Source organism: Vombatus ursinus, unplaced genomic scaffold (genome assembly GCF_900497805.2).
Source record: "Vombatus ursinus unplaced genomic scaffold, bare-nosed wombat genome assembly UNPS02014786.1, whole genome shotgun sequence".
In the NCBI taxonomy this organism is placed as follows: domain Eukaryota; kingdom Metazoa; phylum Chordata; class Mammalia; order Diprotodontia; family Vombatidae; genus Vombatus; species Vombatus ursinus.
Window position 1 is genome coordinate 39,532,205 of NW_020954564.1, and position 16,090 is coordinate 39,548,294.

Consider the following 16,090-nt stretch of genomic DNA (forward strand, 5'->3'; position numbering starts at 1 on the left):
AAAGAAAGAAAGAAAGAAAGAAAGAAAGAAAGAAAGAAAGAAAGAAAAAAAGAAAGAAAGAAAAAAAAAAGAAAGAAAGAAAGAGCTGAAGGTAGAGAGAACACTGCTCTTTAACAGATTGGTATATACCAGTGTCATATTTAATAGATTCTAGGTCTACACATTCCACCAGAATTGTTAAACAGATTGCTTATTTTTCAAGAATGTTGCAGACACTGGTGGAATGTGTAGACATAGAATGTATTAAATATCTCCCTCTCTTTTAGTCTATCTAACACATTTCTATGTCACTTTATGGTTATAAAGACCTTTAGACTCATGGTTTCCACATACAAATCAAAAGACAAGGATTCAAATTTAGGCACTGCTAATTCTTTCTCAATTGATCTAGGGCAAGTCACATAACTTCTTTAGACCTCAGTTTTCTTCTTCATAAGATGAGGAAATAAGAAAGATGAGGATTTTTCTCCATGTTACATACTTTATCTGTGCACCAGTCCTGTAGTGGGCAGAACAGGTCCTGAAAATGACTTTCCTAAAGTACCGGTACACGCAACTGTCAAAATCAAAGTCTTTGTATTCTAATTCCAGTGGCCTCTTCACTGTATGGAACTGCCTTTCTCAATGTATTATAGTAATAACAGAGGAGAAATATCCTCCTATATCTTAGTCTCCTTCAGATTCAAATTTCCTGTGCCAGTGTTATATGTCACAGTATGCATCTGGCTACAACCTTGGGGTTTCACAGGGATGGCTTAGAGATATTTGCATTATGAAAAGACAGCCAGAGAGAAGAGGGGCTATACCACTGGAATGAACACATTGATAAATAGTTCTGAGTGGAAGCAATTTTAGCTTCAGTACCCTTAGGCCTTTTTTTTTCTCTTTTGGTGGCTGTCAGACTCCAGAGATATGGCATCTCAGAGTTCCAACAGAAGAGACAAATGATGCTTTGGGCACTGTATTGTTGTTGTTGTTGTTTTTTAACTACACTTGAAGTCCAGGTGGGTCAATTTACTGTCAGATTGAAGCCCAAGGAAGTTTGAAGATTGAAAATGTGTATTTGTAAAATTGGATCTTCTCTTTTCCTCTGTTGGATACATAGGGGGCCCACTGTAGTTATAAGGGAGAGAGTACTGGACAAAGCATCCCAGCATCTGCCTTCTAGGTAGTATTGTATATTACACAGTTATGTGACTTTAGAAAAGTCACATCCTACCTGGGCCTGAGTTTCTTTACCTGAAAATGACAGAATTAGACTAGGTCAAATCTAACCCCTAAACTTATGACTCTGCCATGCTCCCTACCTTGACATTCCTAAATTATCTGCTTCCAGATTTTGAAGGTACTGATTGGACATTAGATGCTAGTGTAAACAATTTTATACCAAATCTCTTTATTGGATGTAGAGGAAAAGCCTCAGGTATGATTTCTTGGTGTCACTTTGCTTAATAATAATAATTCATGTGTATTTGGAATTTTAAGGTATCCAATACACCTTCCCCATTACTTGGAGGAGGGAGGGGGAAATAGTCTATTTATCTTTTGATTGATTTTACTGATATATTTTACATCACCTATATTTTATTTCATATTTCTTCCCTTCTTTCTCCCAAAGTCATTACTTACTGTAAACAACTTAAAAAGAAAAAGAACAGAAAAAAATCTAGTGTGACTATGATTATACTCCCTTGACAGAAGAGAGAATGAGGGGCAGAGCAATGCTATGATTAGACTTTGACTGTATGACTAACAAATGTCAATGGCCTCCATACCAAACCACACAGACTTCACTGGTAGGTGAAATACAAGGGATCATCTTTCTCCATTCCATAAAGAGCATTATCTCAAATTTAAATTTCATAGACTGAATTGTCTCTCTAGGAATCTGTGTACTCCAATGGATAGAGCACTAGGCCCGGAGTCAGGAAGATCTGAGTACAAATCCCTCCTAAGACACTTATTGGCTGTTTGACTCTAGACAAGTCACTTAATTTCTGTTTGCTTCAGTTTTCTCAACAAAAACAGGGTAATAATAACAATTATCTCTCAAGGATGTTGCAAGGTTTAAATGAGATAATAATTTTAAAGTGCTAGGCACAATGGCTGACACATAGTAGGTACTTAATAAATGTATATTTCCTGCCTTCATTTTAAAGAGGACTGCTCAAATCAATTTTATTATAAAGAGATGAAATAATTTACCTAAGGTTTCACTTATAGGATAGCTTGGATTTCAAATGAGATACCTGGATTTCCATTCCAATATTCCTTCCAATACATTATATTGCATCTAGATTTATTAACCACTTTGCAAACTCTTTTAGTTCCCATAAACTAACTTCCTCCTTCAAGACTGGAGAGCCTGACTTTTACCAAATATTTTGCCTTACTTGTCATTACTTGTGTCCACTTTCATCCTGTTAACCTACCTGGCTTCTAATTTACCTCTGACTCTGACCTTCAGTATTGTCATCTACCTTGATTTCTGTTCCTCTGCCTATTTTCTGACATATTCTTTCAAATTGGCCTTTGTTGCAATAGGTATACTTCTTGGTTTGGGATGTATGGCTCTGGCATACCCCTTCTGTTCTAACCATGCCTTCACGGCTTGCCCTTGTCACCCATATCTACTTATGATCCCATTGCTCACACTGAGACACCTAATTTTGCTCACAAGGGAGTAGATCTACTAGCTCCAGACTGAATGGCTAAAGAGGACAGGCCATTTTGTTGAGTGCAAAGGAAATAGAAACTCAGACTGTTCTCCCTTTTCAAATGAAACTGGAGAACTCAGAGAGGTCAACCCCTACCATGTTACAAAGATGAGAGTTAATTAGGCCCTTCTTCCTGCAGAAAAACTGTGCTGATGATGACCTTTAGGTTAGACATCCTGGGAGATGAAAGGATTAGGCTTTAGTGAAGAGAGCCCTTCTTTTCATATATTCAAAGCACATATAGGCATGGCTTATCCAAGCCCTTTATGATGGTAGTTCCTTGTGTTCCATGTGTTGCTGTCCTCATGGTGGGAAATAATGAGCTAAAAGATTGATTTAGAGGCTGTTAACACCAACGAGAGGAGACAAGTCCACACTTCATGTGACAGCCTTTCCATGAACTTTAGACAAAGTGAAGCTGTTTCCTTTCTCTTTGTCATTTTCCCTTTGCATCCAGCAGATGACAATATCATAGCAGAATAATTCAAACCAAAGGAACCCATGGGTAAAGTAGCAACAATCATCCAACATTCCTTAAGACATCTGATTTCCCTGGGACATGCATGTATTCTCTCCATCTCTCTGAAAGGTGATGCCAAGCATTCATCCTCTCTGAAGATATAGAGTTGGGGTAGAGTTTAAAGATCAGCTTATGCAACTCTCTCATTTTACAGATAAGAATTTTAGGTTCCAAATGAGGAAGAGACTTTCTCAAGGTCATGCAGCAGTAGTGTCAGGATTGTAACCCAGGCCCTCTCAAGCTGGAGATTCAGTGCCTTTGTGCCACACTATGCTTCCTTTTAATTAAGTATTCAATCTATTGAAAAGAACATTGACTAAGTTCCTACAAAAAGCATGACACCATTCTTGGTGCTGAGAACAAAGAAACAGTTAAGGTTTGCTCTCAAAAAGTTTGTTATTTAGTGGGGTATGTTAGGACAAGTAAACAAATAACTATCATGTGGGTGGGAGGGTGTTTTCTTTATGCAGAGAGGTAAGAGGTTGCTTTGCTGCAGGACAAGTTCCACATTGTAGTGTAGGAAGGCGAGTAAATCATCAGTATGCATGAAACAATGTGACATAGTTGTGAATTTAACCAAAAGATCTGCATTCAAATCTTAAAAATAACATTCACTTGCTGTGTGATCTTGAATAAGTCATTTTAATTATCTAAGCTTCTGTTTCTCATCATTAAAATCATTATATTAACAGTTGTGCTGTCTAAGTCACAAGGCTGCTAGAAGGATCGAATGAGGTAATATATTGAAAGTATTTCATAAGCTTTAAATTGCCACTAAAAAGTTGAGTTATTATTGTGATGAAGAGATTTTTTTTTCCACCAATGTTGGAAATTTAAAAAACAAAACAAAACACTATCTATAACATATCCCATAAAACTTATCAAAGAGGTAAAAAGTCTAAAATTGTTGTTAATTTGTTTAATGGCACTTTAAAAATTCTTATCTCCTATTATTTAGATGCTCTAAATTCAAGACTGGAGCACGTGATTTGGAGAAATTAAAGTCTGTTAGGATTCATGGCCTGGCTATTAATGCCTCACCATAACCATGCAAAATCACATTCAGGACCATGGACAGCAGAGAATTGCTCCATTCCATGCTACAGCTGTTTCCTGAATTACTTTATTTCTGAAGCATCAAGACACATGCTCTGTCTCTTAATTGCAGGAGTGGTTGTTAGAAGACAACTTGAATTTTAACATCCTAGTTCTAAAGGAAGGAAATGACAGCAGGAATAGACCCAAGGGAATTCAAATAATGCAGAGGAGAGGGGGAAGAATATGTCATAAGCCAGCACCTCACAATAGTGTCTAAATCACCTATTAGAAGGACTTCAGAGCCAGAAATTAGTCTTATCCTAGTGAATAGCATATTGAGGAAGGGAAGGAGGAGGTGAGCTACGAATAGCTAAGACATAAAAGAGATTAAAAAGAATATTCTAAAGGAATAACAAATGTATCAGGGGCCAACAATATTGTAATAAAGAAAAAAATACTACTTAAGAGGCATTATTTTTACTGCAGTGGATTGTAATTATTACCCCTGCAGTACCTATATGTTTTCTTTTTGACTTACTGTAAATCCTCCCACATGATACACACTAAATCCTGAAGACCTTCCCTTTTTCTTTTAATATTTCACAAAGAACAGTGTAAAACTTCGACTGTCCATCTGTCACTGTTAACTATAACTAATTGGCCAGCATATCTCCTTCAGTGATCATACATACATTTGAATTTGTCTTCTATTCCACTTTGTGAAAGTCATAATTGGTACTTATAATCATCACATGTCTTTTCATTGACCTTCAAGTAACCTGCAATGGTATTCTAAGACAATGATATTTCATGATTTATATCCATATTGAATCACTAGGAGGATATTGGTATGCTTTTGTGTAAAAAAACAACTTGGTATCACTAGATAAAGTAAAATGCAAGTATTCATGTGGAAAGAAATCTATAAAATGCATGGTTGGAAATGCACATGATTGGGATTTAAAAGACCTAGGTTAGAATCTCAGTTCTACAATTAACTATCTTTGTAGCCTTAGATAAATCACTTTGAATTTCTGAACCTTGGCTTATTTACCTGGAAAACTTGGATGGTAATAATAATATTTAATTATATAATAATTCTTATTTTAGATACCTTATATAGAAGTTGAAATAATAAAATTAAATATTATATTACACATTTTTGTAAAAGCTTCTACTTAACTGCATGTTATAATTCAGATAATTGATGATCTTCAGAGAAAGAAAGAAGTTAAAAATCAAGTTGCAAAGATAAATGCCTGGTACCATAAAATGCAGGAATGGACGAAGATTCGCATAGAATGATCAAGTAATGAAAAGTTTAGCAAGGGGGTGGAATCAAAATGGTGGCATGGAGGAAGCACCTAGTCAAATTTTCTCAACATTCCCCTTTAAACAAATTTTAAATAATGCTTCAAATTTAATTCTGGAGTGGCAGAGCCAAAAAAAAGGTCAGGGTGAGACATTCTTCTAGCCAAAGATAACTTAGAAGTTCTGAACGTGAGAGCTGTGTCACACAATTGTAGGCAGTCCCAGAACCCAAGTAGATACAACACCAGTGGTGGTGGGAACAGCAGTAATAGCATCTTTAGAAGCTCTCAAGGAAGAGATGGTAAAGAATCTCATAACTGATCAGAAAGAGATTACAGGAGACCCTGTGCTAGTATTGAATGCAGGACCAAATATTATTTAATAGCTTCATTGACTATACCCACTTCTGGGTCATAGTTCAAAGGCAGAGAGGAACACTTACAGTTATGAGCATGCAAGGGCCCTGAGGAGCAGTATAGCTTTCAGTCACAAGGGTTCAGGGACCCTAATGAGTAGTGTCACTTCCAGTCACAAGGGTGCAGGTGCCATGAAGAGCAGTTTTGCTTCTGGCCACAAGGGAGCAGGGGCCCTGAAGAGCAGTAACATTTACAATCCCAAAGGATCAAGGGCTCATGTTGGACATGGACCAGAGAGCAGAGAAGGAGAGCAGCGATGACACCAGTTCCCAGATCACACCACCTTGGAAATAATGAAAAATTTCCAAGCCCTCAGAACCAGCTCTAAAAAATAGCATTGTAAAAATGTGAGGCTTGAGACAGAGGTCCCAGCCCCCATGCTGAGAAAAGAGCTCAACTTTAACATAACATTCAAAATTTTTTTTAAAAGTTAGAAAAATGAACAAAAAACATAAAATGACTTGACCATAAAACGCTGCTAGTGAGATGGAAGAGCAACACACAAACTCAGAAAAAAAGGAAATAACGTCAAAAAAGCCATAAGCAAAACCTAAAAGGAACATACATGTGTGTACATATATTTGTATGTGTGTATGTGTATACACATGATTTTCAAGAATTCTTGATGAAAAGACCAGAGCAGAATAGAAAATTTTGCTTTCAAATACAAGACTCAAGAGAAGCATAAAAAGGTAAATAGGAAAGGAAAATCATAAGGGATTTAAAAAATTTAAACTGCTTACAGTCTTACGTGGAAAAGGATACTTGTGACTCATACAAACATTCTCATTATTAGGGCAGATAGAAGGAGTATATATAGACATAGGGTACAGGAGCAAAATGAATATGAAGGGATGACATCTAAAAAAATAAATTAAAGGGTGAGAGAAGAATGTACTGGGGGAAAGGGAAAGGGAGAAGTAGAATGGGGTAAATTATCTCACATAAAAGAGGTAAGAAAAAGCTTTAAAAGTAGAGGGGAAGTGGGGTGACATGAGGAGGAGTGAGTGAACTTTACTCTCATCAGAACTGGCTCAAAAAGAGAATAACATACACAATGAGTTGGGTATAGAAATGTATCTTACCCTGCAGGAAAGTAAGAGGAGAAGGTGTTAAGAGAGGGGTGGCAGTGACAGAAAGGAGGGCAGATTGGGGGAGGGGTAGTTAGAAGCAAAACACTTTTGAGGACAGTCAGGGTGAAAGGAGAGAGAATAGAATAAATGAGGGGAATGGGATGGAGGGAAATACAGTTAGCAATAGTAACTGCGAAAAAAAATTGGAAACAAGCTTCTCTGATAAAGGCCGCATTTCTCAAACATATAGAGAACTGAGTCAAATTTATAAAAATAAGAGCCATTACTCAATCGATAAATGATCAAAAGTTATAAACAGTCTTCAGATAAAGTAATCAGAGCTATCTACAGCCATAAGGGAAAAAATGTTCTAACTCACTATTGCTTGGAGAAATGCAAATTAAAACAATTCTGAGGCACTACCTCATACCTATTAGTCTGGCTAATAGGACAAAAAAGGAAAATGAAGGATGGTAGAGGGGACATGGGAAAAAATAGACATTAATGCACTGTTGGTGGAGTTGTGAACTGATTCAACAATTCTGTATAGCAATTTGGAACTATGTCCAAAGGGCTATAAAACCATGCAAACTCTAAGATAGCAATATCGCTACTAGGTCTGTATCCCAAAAGAGAAAAAAAAAGAGGAAAAGGACCTATATATACAAAAATATTTTTAGCAGTTTCTTTAGTGGTGATAAAGAATTGAAAATTGTGGGGATGCCCATCAATTGGGGAATGGCTGAACAAATTGTGGTATATTATTGCGATGGAATACTATTGTGTTTTAAGAAATGGTGAACAGGATACTCTCATAAAAACCTGGAAAGACTTATATGAATTGATGAAAAGTGAAACGTGCAGAATACAAAGAAAATAGCCATATTGTAAGATGATCAGCTGTGATTCAGCAATACAATGATCCAAGACAACTCTGAAGGTTTTATGATGAAAAATGCTATCCGTTCCCAGAGAAAGAAGTGATGGTGTCTGAATACAGATTGAATCACATGTTTTTTCACTTTATTTTTCTTGAGTTTTTTTTTCTTTTTGGTCTACATTTTCTTTCACAACATGACTATTATGGATATGTTTTGCATGACTAGACATGTATAATCTATATCGAATTGCTTGCCTTCTCAATGGGGGGGGTGGTGATGAAAAAAAAGGAGAGAATTTGGAATTCAAAGTTTTAAAAATGAATGTTAAAAATTGTTTTATATGTAATTGTGGAAAAATAAAGTACTCAATAAACTTTTAAAAATTATAAATGCATGACGTTAAGGTGAGCCATTTTACTTCTCCGAGCCTCAGTTTTTCAGCTGTAAAATTAAGAAAATAATAATTGTACTACTTGTCTTATAGGTCTATTGTGAGGAAAGAGCTTTCCGAATCTTAAAATACTAGAGAAACTTGAGGTATCATGATTACTGTTGTTTACAATGAAAAATTCAAACCCTATAACTTGACATTCAGAGCTCTCCTTTTTCTGGTCCAAAACTGCTTAGTAAACCAGTTCATTGCATTGTACATTCCATCATGAAACATGAAACCTCTCTTCCAGTCATGCTTGTCTTCTCTCTATTACCAAAACATACTCTCTACAGCCCCACCTCCAAAGTATGACTTGTACTATTCCTTTCTATATTTCTTCATTATTATACCTATCTTTTAAGACCCACATGATAACATACTTCCTACTGGAAGATTTGTACCACTACTCCAATCCACAGTAACCACCCACTTTGAATTTTATTAACCTGGTGTTCTTTCCAAAGCATAAATGGGTACTTAGAATATTTGGACATTATTTACATTGACATATTTTTCAACTATTGTATTTCAAATTATATATAAAATATTTTGGAGTTATGATATATGATTAACTAAATGAATAAATAAAAATTCCCACCTAATTTTTGTGCATCTTTATGAGGTATTTGTCTCCCATAACAGGATGTGACTTTCAGAATGCCAGAGAATAAAGTATTCTGTAGACAGTATTCATTTAATAACTTTTAAATTAAAGTTATGTTTAAAATTAAATTAAAAATTAAAACACTTTCCCTCTTTATCCTTATTGCATTTTTTGACATTAATAATTATTCTGTCCTTCTAGATGCTCTCTGCTCTCTTAGTTTTTTTTGACACACTCTCCTATTTCTCCTTCCCCCTATGTGATCACACTTTTTCTGTCAGGATTCTGTCATGGGCTCTCTTTAGTTTTGCCTTCTGCTCTCTTCTGGTTATCTAATTTGCCCTAATGAATTCAGTTATAATTTATATGCAGATGATTCCCAATCTTATATATCCAGCCTTCATGTCCAATATGTCCCATGTCCCTTATTGACATCTGGTAATTGCCTCTTGGATGTTGAGTAGACATTGGAAACTGAACAAGTCCAAAACAAAATTCAGTATCCTTCTGTGACCCTAAAATTGCACCCCTTTTCCTAAATTCTCTTAAGTGTCAAGGGCACCATCATCTTTCTGATCAGTCAGATTCACCATCTTGTACTTACTGTCAATTCTTCATTCCTCCTCAATCCACATATCCAGTCAATTGTCAAATCCTTTAAAATCTGTTTTCACAAGTCACTCAAATCTACCTGCTCTATATTTACAAAGCTATCACCCTATCTAAGGTCTTTATCACCTCTCAGTTTTGCTATGCAAAGAGCCTTCTAATTAGTATCCATAGCTCTAGTCTCTGCCTTCACCAATATATCCTCCATCTGGCTGCTAAATTTTTTGATATTTTATACATGCATATATACACACATATGTATACACACACACACATATAAAGGAAGTATATATTTTATATACATATTTGGTTGAGCTTGGAGCAGCAACACATGTCTGTCTGTAATTTTTGCTGCCAGGAAAATTGAACATGATAGGTCCCTTAAGTATGGGAGTTCTTAGCCACAATGTGCTAAGCTGATTGAGTATTCTTACTATGGCTGGTACCAATCTGATAATTCCCTCCAGTGGTAATCCACCAAGATGCCTAAGGAAAAACAAATCAGCCCAGTTGTAAATGAAGCAGGTCAAAGCTCCCATACTGATTAGTAGTAGGATGAAGCCCATGATGAAGAGGAAGGGGAGGGGAAGGAAGGAAAAGGAGAGAAGGAAAATGAGGAAGAGAAGGAAAAAGAGGAGGGAAAGGAGGGGGGAGAAAAAGAGGAGAAGAGAAGAAGATCAACAACAACAACAACAACAACAATGATAACAACAACAACTTGATGAATTTGATTAAATAAATAAACTTTTTTTGTAGTTGTTTTTGTCTTTCTCTTTTTGCATTCTCCATCATGTACATGTTGCCTATGGACTATATCACTGAAACAAAACCCATATTAGGTGCTTGACAGGTAATCATTGAATTGGAAAGAAGCTAAATTTAACTTCAAATTCATCCTCATAGTGCTATTAGGATTCTTAGGGGCCATCTAGTCTAATTCCCTCACTGTACAGATATGGAAACCAAATCTGATGCACTAATTCTATTTAGATGTGAAAACTAAGTACAAATTCTCTTATTTTACAGATGAAGAAATTGAGGTCTGCTTTAATGATTTGATGTCACACAGAGCCAAATAGAACAGAGTAAGGACTAGAACATTTAACTTCATAGCTTTTCCCCTCTCTGTACTCTTGCTTCTTCAACTTGAACTGATATAGATATGAGGAAAATCAGTTTTATGGAAATTCAAGGAAGGATCCACTGAAGAGAGTAGGGATTCTTAGTTTGGGGAAGAAATCCATTTAGCGGGAACATGATAGCTGTCTTTCAAACAGTTGAAGAGCTGTAATGTGGAAAGGGATTAAACTTGTCCTGCTTAGTCCAAGATGACACAACTAGGATGTGGCAGGAATTTGAAGAAAAGAGTGGGAGAGGAAATACAAATGGATAGCTGTAGATGAGAAGATTCTAGATCCAAGTAAGTGAAAACATATTTAAGCAATCATAGTAGGTGGAATGTGCTGTCCCAAGAGGTAATGAGCTCCTCAATAAAGGAGTTTTTTAAGTGGAGGTAGGATGACCACTTGCTGGTGACACTTAGGGGAAATTGCTGTTCAGGTAAATAATAGAGTAAATGCTGTCCAGTGTCTCTTTCAACTTTGAAATTCCGTAATTCTGATTTCTAACCAGTATAGTTGTGGTGCTTTGTTATATAACTTTTCAGTTCAATGAGCATTGATTCACTTTTCATCTTCATCTCTCCCTTCTCTATCTATACTGGAGCAAGCCTAAACAATTCTCTAGTATAGAGTTCACAGATGGTTCCTATGGTTATCCCCCTCTGATGAGAACATTTTCCTTCCTCATTCTACCCCAGGTGCATTTGTCCATTTGGGAAACAGGTAGCCTTTGGCCAGCCATGTGTAATGGAGTTTCTACCCCAGCTCAAATAATGCTCCAGAGGCAGGAATGCTCCAAAGGAAAATTATCCATTGTTTCCTCTAGCCATCCACCTGTTCTGAGTGGGACACTTAATTAGCAATGCAAGTAGAAGCTGACAGTCTTGGCAGGGAACAATAATGTGGTGGGAGTTGATGGAAGGTAGTCTTGCTGGGAAAGTTGTTCCTGATTTATAAATATATCTGATGATTATGGTGACGCCTCCTTCATGATGCTATAGTTAAGGGTCTGTCAGTTTTTTCTAGTCCAAACCCATTGTTTTCACAGGTTTCTACTGCCATGATAGAAACTCACCCCAGCCTCAGACTCAGCATATAAATGAAGTTTTGTTTTCAAACATTTAAAAAAAAATTATCCAATAGACACTACTACTTTAAACAAGATAAGGGAGGGGAGAATAAGGATTGGTATGAAGTTTGCACTGTCATAGAAATGAAAAAAGCATTCATAAATCTGTGTTTATGAAACACCAGGGTCTACTCAGCCCTGGCATTTTACCATTCACCCAGTTACCATATATATGTACCTGCCCTGCCCCCTTCTTATTTCTTCCAACCCTACCTTCCCCAAAGGCTTCCCACAGCTTCCCAAACCTTCTTCTTACTCTTTGTACAATGGCCAAAATAAATATCACAATTGCCACGGGAAAGAGAGTAATCATCTACTGCCTATGGTTCTACTTACAATTCCTGTTACTGCCTAGACAAAAAACAAACTAACTAACTAACAGAACCAAATTCCTTTTCTTAGATTCTACTTCCCTATCTGTAGTCCATTTGTGAGTGCACACACACACACACACACACACACACACACACACGTTAAAATGTTTGCTCCTTGAAGAGCTCTCTTATTTTTATATTCATTTCTTTAATGTTTAAGAAGCTTCCTGGAACATGATAGGTGTGTAATAAGTGTCATTTTATTATTCTAATTATTGCTTCATCTTCTTTCACACCATGCTATACTGCCTCCCCAAGATTTGTATCTCTGTTGTAAATCAACATGCTGAAGTAGAAAGAACAATTACCTTGAACAGTAAGGCTTGAGTCCTGTGTCATGACTGACATGATCTTCAGCAAGCGGTTAAATTTTTTACCCTTAGTTTTCTCTTCTGTTAACTAGAGATAATAAACTTATTCACAACTCTTTTGCAAGACTGATGTGAGGATCAAGTTATAATGAACAGAAAAGACTGCTGGATTGATAATCAGAGGACCAGAGTTTGAATTTTGGCTTTGCCAGTTATAACCTGTATTACCATTAACAATTCACATTTATTCTTTGGGCTACATTTTTATCAATTTGAGGTTGGGTTATGGAAAGCAATTTGGAATCATGCCCCAAATGCTATTAAATCATGATAACCCAGAGATAATGATACTGTCTGTAAAAAACAAAGAGATGAAAGAAAGGGGGAAAAAACCTAGGTACATTTTAAAAAAAAACAGCTCTCAGTGGTAGCATAGAATTAGAAACTGAAGATATTCCAATCATTTGAATAACAGCTGAACAAGTTATGGTATATTAATGTGATGGAATACTACTGTGTTATAAGAAATTATGCAGAGGATGGTTTCAGAGAAATCTAGGAAGATATTTATGAACTAATGCAAAGTGAAGTGGGTAAGTTCAGGATAACAATTTACACAATAAAAAACAATATTGTAAAGGTGACTACCCACTATTCCAAAAGATCCCTGATGAAATGTGCGCTATTCCTCCAGATAGATAACTGATGGGCTCAGAGTGCAGTTGAAGCATATTTTCTCTTATTTCTCTCTTTTTTTGGTGGAGAGAGAGGAGGGACATGGCTAATTTAGGCATTGTTTTCCATAACTATAATGCTTATAATGGATTTTGTTTTTCTTGCCTTCTCAATTGGTAAAGAGGGGGTGAGAAAGGAAGGAAATAAGTAAGAACTAAAAATTGAAATAAAAAATGAAGGGGACTGCAATAAATGACTTCTAAGTTCATTTAAAACTCCACATTTGTGATTTTTATTTTAACTCGGAGTGAAGCAATCAAAAAACCATTTAAAATTTAAGCAATTACTATGTTCTAAGCAATGAGCTAAATGCTGGGGATATAATGACAATTCCTGCCCTTAAGCAGCTAACATTCTAATGAGTGAGATAACACATATAAATTATTACTCATAAGCATGGATAACAATCAGTGGAAAGACAGAAAAATAAGAGATGAAGCGCAAGGAAGAGCAAGTAGACCAGTATGGCTACAATATACAGTATATGGAGAGGAGGAAAATATAAGTAGTTCTGAAGGATATGAAGGAACCAGGTTTGGAAGTGCCTTAATTCCAACCAAAGAATTTTACATTTAATCATAGAGATAAAGGAGAGCTACTATAAATTAGAGTTAGATAAGGCTAGGCAGTGAAATGGTCAGACCTATGCTTTAGCAAATCATTTTGGCAGCTTAGTGGATCATAGATTTGAATGAGGAGTGATGAGACTTGAAGAATAGAGACTAACCCTTCAGGTGACTAATGATTATGTCCTGACATAGGGCAGTCATTGGGTTAGTAAAGGAAATAGGACATATGTAAGAGAAGTAGAAAAATAAATACAAGATTTGGCCATTGCTTGGATGTGTGGGATGAGTGGAAATGAAATTGAAGATGGCACTGAGGTTGTGCACTTGGATGATTAGAAGGATGGTAGTATCCTCGACATTAATACTGAAGTTAAGAATAAAGGAAGGGTCAAGGTAAAAGGTGTGGGTTTTTAGAACATGTTAAATTTGAAATGTCTATTGGATGTCCACTTCTAAATATGCAATAAACAGTTGGTTATGTGGGATTTGACCTCAGAAGAAAGACTAGAGTTAGAAAAGGAAATTTAAGAATCATTTGCATTGAAGTAACTGAACCCATGAAAACTGATGAGATCACTAAATAAGAAAGGATAAATTGAAAATATAAGAGGTTTCAGGATACAGCCTTGGTGGAATAGCTTCAGTTAGTGGATGTGACATGAATGGAGATTTTTTTTAAAGCCTGAGAAGGAGCTCTCAGAAAGGTAGGAGGATGACCAGGAAAGGGAAGTGTCACACAGAACCTTAGAAAAGAAATTATTTCAAGGAGAATATGGTCATTTACAATGTTAATGCTGGAGAGAGTTCAAGATAAGGAATATAAGAGATTATTAATAACTTTTTAAAGAGTAGTTTTCAGTTGAATAATGATGTTCAAAGCCAGAAGGCAGAGGATTTCAAAATACATGAGTGAAAGGAAGTGGAGTCTCCTCATGAAGATGGTTTCCATAAGTAATTTAGCTTAAAAGGAGAGGAGAGATAAAGGTAGCTAGCAAGGATATAGTCAGGATTTTTAAGGCTGGGGAGAATTGTGTGTGTTTTAAGGTAGTAGAGAAAGAGTCAATAGATAAAGAAAAGGAAGAGTAGAGAGTGGAGATGATAATGAAGGCATTGTCCTGCAGAAGTCAGGAGAAGATGGGATCAAGGGTACATGTAGAAGGTTAGTGTTGTGAAGAATGAAGGCTACTTTAACATTAGAGACTGGAGTAAAGGAAAGATGGTAAAGAGTGATGTCAGAGAGATGTGAGATCAGGAAGGGAGAAGGTGCTCTCAGAAAATTACTTCAAATGTTTTATAAGAGGCAAGTAAATCAGATAAGTGGGCAAATAAAGGAAATGGCTTTAGGAATTTGAGGAGAGAAGGAAGGTTTGGACAAATGGTTTGGTGAGTGGGATAGGAATCAATTAAGGAAGAGGAAGGTTGTGTTATTATAGTAAAGGTCCAATTGAGATTAGCTGGCACACATTGGTAGTGGTCTTAGTTGGCAGGCTTTAGTGATTCCTTCTAGAGTCATTCAACAGTATGTGAGTTGGAATGAAGGATATCAAAGAAGTGACCCAAGGTAGAGATATGTCAAGCTTATAGAACAAAGGTACCAAGTGAACAAATAATTCAAGTCTAGGGGATAATGTAGAGCTGAACTGGTTTACTAAAGTGTCATGTGTGAAGGCATTTTGTAAATTGTAGAGCATTGTATAAAGTAAGGTATTGTCATTTTATAATGTCTACTATAAATTACAAACCTCTAGACTTCAAATATTTTATCAGGTACAAATATATTTGATACTTCCATTAATATAGATAGGTATATCTCTCTGCCTTAGAAGATAGTTTTCAAGAGTTCTTTTTGTAGAAAAATATTCAACATCCAGCAATCAAACATATAATGAGATTGTTCTGACTTACATATGGTGTCTTAGGACAAGGAGTATATAATCTGTTTTGGGGGTGTGGGGGTTGAGACATGATCTTAATAGTACTTGTCAGAGCTTGCATGCCATTGACCTGATCTTCAAGATGTTAAAGTCACAAATATCCCAAGAAGAGGCATTGAAGAAAAACTATAATGGAGACTCTAGTCTGGAAATTGTTGGACCAGATATAGAATTTCAATGGTATAGGGACCTCTTAATAAGAAAATTCCTCTCAGGTTAATATCTAATTTATGTTGCCTGAGAAGTAAAGTAACTTTCCCATCATTGCACAGGGTCAGTATTGGAATCTATATCCTCTTGACTCTGAGGACAGTT